Here is a 6,302-nt window from a genome sequence, read left to right as displayed (position 1 = left end):
TACAAGTTCATATTTGAAAAAAGTCTACTGTATCAATTCCTCCTAAATATAAACTGAATTCGTAATATATTTAAATGAGTTTGTATGCATTTGACTTGAGTATACTAAATGTTGGAAGCAATTCTCATAATTTTCCTAAAATATCTATAAATGGCTGATGTCATATAAAAGAGAAGGCTGCTGGCCACAACTACCATGGTCAGATCCCAAGTCCACAAGCCACAGGGCTTGAGAAGTCATTGGATCCTAATCACTTTACCTGTGCTGCCTGCGTTAAACAACCTACAGACATGTCCAATGAAGGTGTGCTATTAAAGCAAATGGTGGTTTATTTATAATTATAGGACATCATACAAAATATAATAACTTCCTTATAACAGCTGAGGATGTAGCACATAATTTAAACAATAATTTGCATTGCAATTTGGCAGTTGGAGAAGAACATAATGCCCATACATGCTTTGTATTCAGTAATAAAACACCAATACAAGTACAACTTTGTGAAAAAGCACCTCACACGAACATGAATCAGGAATTAACGTAATCACTTTTTGACCGCCTTTCTTCCTCACAAGTGATCACAAAAATCAGTCACTTGGTTGCTTAAACTTCATTACTTATATGTGTAAAAGATATTTAAACATTTCTGAAAATAAATTTGGAATAACATTAAATGTCACTGACTCAGCATTCTTAAACATTTTCCCTGTATGACAAATATGTTCTGATAATTTTCACACAGAACCTAACTTTGGGAGGCAATTACCCTGATTCTCCCCTAATGTCCATTCATGTCTGATATCATATGGAAGAGCAACTCCTTGGCAATTTCCAATGCAGATTAGAGAAAAATAGTTTTTAAACCTTTGAACTATCTTTGCTCCTAAAGGACTATGCATTTACTGGATGCACCTTTTATACTGAAGTATCCAATGCAACTTCTCATGTAAACATTGGGATTTAGAAAAGAAAATGTGATGGGAGTACATACGTGTATTTACAACAACTCTGATCCATGCGTATGAAATTGAGGAATTGAGAAAAACAACTAAATGACGACTTGCACACGTAATAGTTTATATCATCCAGCCATTATTATAATGTGCGTTGTTATATATTACACCTCAAAAGTAATGAATATGATGTACAGACTATTTTAGTTCCATGTTAAGAGGGCCAATGCTGCATATATGCATATTTGTGTTATTCTTCCCTTTATGTTGGTTACCTGTTCTCACTTCTTTGGGAACTGGTAGACAGGTCAGGAATATAAGCTTCACTCCATCATGCCTTCTGTGCTGGAAGACATTAATCGACTGATGAGGTGATACATTTAGTTTTCACAAGGTATGGCTGCACATACTTAAAACATAACATGTTTTTGACAACCTGGAAGTGCAATTTGCAGCAGTGTGTAGTGTTCCTGGTGCTGTACATGGTAGCTGGATTATTGGTAAGATAACTGGCTGAACCCTCACTTTTTCATATGGCCCGTACTATTCATTGTAATAGCAGCTACTGGTCAGACTTGATGCCTTATGCTTTACCCTGACCCCCAGAATGCAGAGGAGAGGTGCTATAATGCTGCATATGATCTTGCACTCTGCGTAGCCAGATACTCTTGAATGCAGGTGGCATGATCTCGATGTGTCAGCATAGAACTGCTATACAAGTTAATAAAGTTCTGCTGCATCATGACTGCATACACTATGTATGAGACTGATTAGCATATTCTATATATTGATGTTCCATTCAAAACACCTTTGATGTTTGTCAGAGTAGCATGGGTATTTGGGCATTATTATGTTTACTAGTTAACACTATGAACAATACAGCTATTTTAGAACAAGCACAATACATCAAATTACAGTTTCAAAATCACTCAGTGCTGCTGTATTATTAAATATCAATGGCATAAGTTCCTGCCAATGACAATGCACATATTGCACATTTCAGTCTGTTTTACTTTACCCTGGTTTTGAAATGGGAAGTATTTCTTCAGTTAATGGATGTTACTGGAAATCGCTGAAGAGGCCTTGTCATGGATGCAAAAGCTACAAAACTCATAATGTGTTGCCAGCTCTGGCATTTGCTGATGCCATGTGCAGGGGGTTACAGCCTAAAGACTTATTTCTTAGAGAGTCTGATCAGGGTACGGCCTTAACAAAAAGGTGACTCAATTTGACAGCAAGCCAAGACAAAAATACTGTGAAGAAAACACAATCAAGGCTGGCAAAAGTTGAGGTTCACTGTTTGTGCTGGGCTGCATACAATATGAAAATCAAGGAAGAGTGTCTAGAATGTAAGAGGTGGCATCAACTTTCCAAAAAGATCTTTACATTCAATGGAACAATGGCAGGTCCCAAATTGCATTTTATATGAACAGAATTAGAAAAACCAAAATTCCTGAATAATGAAGAAGAAGAGATGCAAATTGCCTAAAACAACAACAGAAAAAGTAGTGCACAGTTTCTGCCCAGGGTCTCTATTTGTCCCTCCTGCAATGTTTAAAAATAAAGACACCCACAGCAAGTTTTGATTAAATATTCATCCATCCATCTATATTCCTTATTCAGGGAAATGTTGCAGGGCAGTTGGAGCCTATCTCTGCAATCACAGGGCACAAGGCAAGAACACCACCTGGACAGGGCACCAGTGATTTAATATTCATTGTTCATTGTTTAGTATTGCTTTTCCTTTGTTCTTTTGTACACATTTAATTTTAGATCTGGGATTAATACTCTGTTCAACATATTTAATCTCCTACATCTGTTTGCAATTTGAAGGAATTTTATTTTTTGAAAAGAGTGTTAATAGCCTCCACTAATACACAAAGACTAGAGATATCTTCTTTGAGAAGTTGTAAGTAAAATAGCCAATGAAGTGTGACGATGCGGGTTCTGCTCCATGCTCCCATCGGCTGTTAGGGAGCCCTTGAACCCAACACCGTCGGTAATCTCACTGATGAGCTAGACAGTGAGGCAATAACAATGAGCAAGGGAATGATGTAAAAGATGTGCAAAGTGCTTTTATTAAAAGACAATCAAAACAGTGTTCAAAGTAAAGTGCAGTGTTTTTCAGTTGTTCCATATAAATAAATAATCCATAAAAAGAAACGTCTTGAGGTTAAAATACACAAAAACAACAATCCTTTAAAACGAGGTTAAAACGTTCTTCAGGAAGCCGTCTTTAAAAACAAATGACAAGCCCGGTGCTTCTTTTCCATTAGCGTTAGCGTCTCACCTGCTTCTCCCATGAGGGCCCTGCAACAGGTGAGACACTCTCAATGCAGCTGACCTTCTGCCTATTCCTCCAGCGACTACTGTCAGTCGCCTTTCCGATCCTTGGTTCTGGTTGGCTCCACCTGACAGCGACTTGGGAATTCCTCCCACGGCCAAGGCTCTCACGTGGAGGATACCACATCCAAAATCCTGACTCCCGCTGCCATCCGCGGGCCCATGCGGAAAGTCACCCGTCTCCCGGTCACTCCCATCCTTCCCGAAACAAGCTCTGCGGGAGCGACAACTACTACGCCCTGGGTGTCGGCCTAACACCCGGGCTGTCTGCTCAGCTGCCGCGAGCCTGCTCTCGCTCGCTCACTCTCTCGTACCGGTGCACGCTGTCTCGCTTGTTTCCTCCCGTAACCTCCGTCTTTCTTTCTTTCTTTCTTTCTTTCTTTCTTTCTTTCTTTCTTTCTTTCTTTCTTTCTTTCTTTCTTTCTTTCTTTCTTTCTTTCTTTCTTTCACCTCATTCTCTTTTTCTTCATCCCCATTTTTCCCTAACCGTCTCGGGCTTCTCTATATATGCAGAGAGGACATGGCAGCTGCAGCACATTAGCCCCAGGAACAATCAAGGATGTGGGCAGTCTCTCACCTGTGCACTTAGATGAGAAACGCCCACACCGCAGATCGCCATGAGACCTTACAGCCACCATGCCCCCTCGCTAAACCGCGAGTGCGGTGATTATTTATTTAAAACAAAATGGCCTTTGCAGGAAGAGCTGTGGACCCATATCACCACATGAAGCTACTTATGGTGTACGTATTTATTTTGGCAAAGTTTAGTCTAGAAGAACTTAATAGCTGTAGTATTAGAACATAGAAAGGAGTAAAATCCATCCATCCATTATCCAACCTGCTATATCCTAACTACAGGGTCACGGGGGTCTGCTGGAGCCAATCCCAGGCAACACAGGGTGCAAGGCAAGAAACAAACCCCACGCAGGGTGCCAGCCCACCACAGGGCGCACACACACACACACACACACACACACACACACCAAGCACAATCGCCAATGCACCTAACCTGCATGTCTTTGGACTGTGGGAGGAAACCGGAGTACCTGGAGGAAATCCACGCTGACACGGGGAGAACATGCAAACTGCATGCAGGGAAGAGAACCTGGATCTCCTAACTGCGAGGCAGCAGCACTACCACTGCACCACCGTGCCGCCCAGAAAGGAGTAAAATGCAAAACTACTTCTTTGGTCAATTATGTGCATTAGGATTGTTGTTTTCTTTAAAATAAAAGGGTATGTTTCAATTTCAAGCTCTTTTTCAAAAAGGCAGTGATCATGACTAAAGATTAGTTATACCATAAAGTAGGGCAGTGCCCCATGCATTACTCAGTAAATGTCAAAGTATAGCTAATAGCAAAAAAGGCATTTAAGATGATTGTGTTTGGATTTGCTCCATATTTAACAGCCTGATTCAAATTCAGGTTTATTGACATGTGCACACTGTACATAGATAAACACATTATCGATTTAGTTGCAATTGTATTTGAAACAGCAAAAAGTGTCACTGTTGATAGCCAAGGGCTTGTACTTCTAAAGGGCAGAGAACATTGTCATGCATTAAAGGAACTATTTGAGAAATAGTGAACCAACATTAACTTGTCTGTGAAAGCATTTGGATTTCAGTTTGGGTTTATTGTAAAATAGGTCAGTAAATGATCCTGAGACAGTAGTAGTAGTGGTTATAGCCAAGGGCTTTCTCTTCCATATAATAGTCCTTTTGAACAACACCTGGTAGTCAACTTGTGACAATTCTAAGAAATACCTCCACTAAATTAATCTATTGTATGTGCAAAGCATATAAAGCCTTTTAAAGTTCATCAGGAATTCAGGAATGTATTGCTCTTTCTTTCTTTGTCAGTACAGGAAGATCAACGGAGAACAAAAACACTTAGTGCTTATTCACACCTGTGAACTTTTCTTTTTTTTCAGGGCTTCTTAATGCAGGAAATCACAGCAAGGTTATCAGTTTTTGCCTTTATCCCAGTTGTTTTCTAATTCTATATTATTTTTCATAATGTACTTTTAGGTTTGGTTTAGTTATTTCATAATAATATTTCTATATTATTTTTATATATTGTGGGGAACAGCCTGGACACAGACAGGTAGACATGATGGTATCACCACACACACGTTTATTGTACATTATTTACAATGTCCAAGTGCACAATCCCAGTGCCTCAGCCCCAAACACCCCTTTAAGTCCTTGGCCACACTCACAATGCCTTCTTAGTCTCTAGTCTGCCTCCACTCCTCTCCACCAAGCTTCGTCTTCTTCCTCCCGACTCTTGCCCCTGACTGTAGGGAGGTGGCCCCTTTTATACACCCCGGAAGGACTCCAGGTGTATCCTAAGGGCTTCCATAGCCACACCCCTGTGTGGCGGAAGCTCTGTCGGTGTATCCGGAAGTCCTCCGGGTGTCCCCAATACTCTTCCCCCCAGCCCTTCCGGGTGTGGTGGAAGTACTGAGGTCCAGGGCTCCCAAGGCATCGGGGCGCCCCCTGGCGGTGACCACGGGCCCCTACACGGTTGAGCTTCCAAGCTCTGTACCCGTGGTCCCCAAAGCAACCAGGGAGGATGCCCCCTCGTGTCCTGGAGGAGACACAAGCCCTCCTCCGGTCCTCCTGGGCATCCCGGCCGGGCATGAACCCCAGCCAGGTACCACAATATATATTAGTGCCAGTTTTATTTTTAGTAATTATAATTACTAATTAAAGAGATATTATGAAGTTTAGTTTGGGCTTGGAAAGAGCATGTGTCTATTGTAAGTAAAAGCTTATTGTACATCCCATTAAAAACAAGCAAAAACAAACAAACAGTTTAACTGGAATAAAGCAACAATAAACTGCTAAAGTAGCCTAAAATTGCAAAAATGTTAAAGGAGAGGAATGCTTCTTTCTTCATTACACAGTTTACTTTTCCTTCATCCCCACCATGGCATTTACTTGTGCAGCACTTAATATAGCTGTGTTCCATTTGCACCGTCAGAATTTTCAAATTCTTAGTC

Source organism: Erpetoichthys calabaricus, chromosome 6, assembly GCF_900747795.2.
Source record: "Erpetoichthys calabaricus chromosome 6, fErpCal1.3, whole genome shotgun sequence".
In the NCBI taxonomy this organism is placed as follows: domain Eukaryota; kingdom Metazoa; phylum Chordata; class Cladistia; order Polypteriformes; family Polypteridae; genus Erpetoichthys; species Erpetoichthys calabaricus.
The sequence above is the reverse complement of the archived record's forward strand: the minus strand, read 5'-3'. Positions refer to the sequence as shown.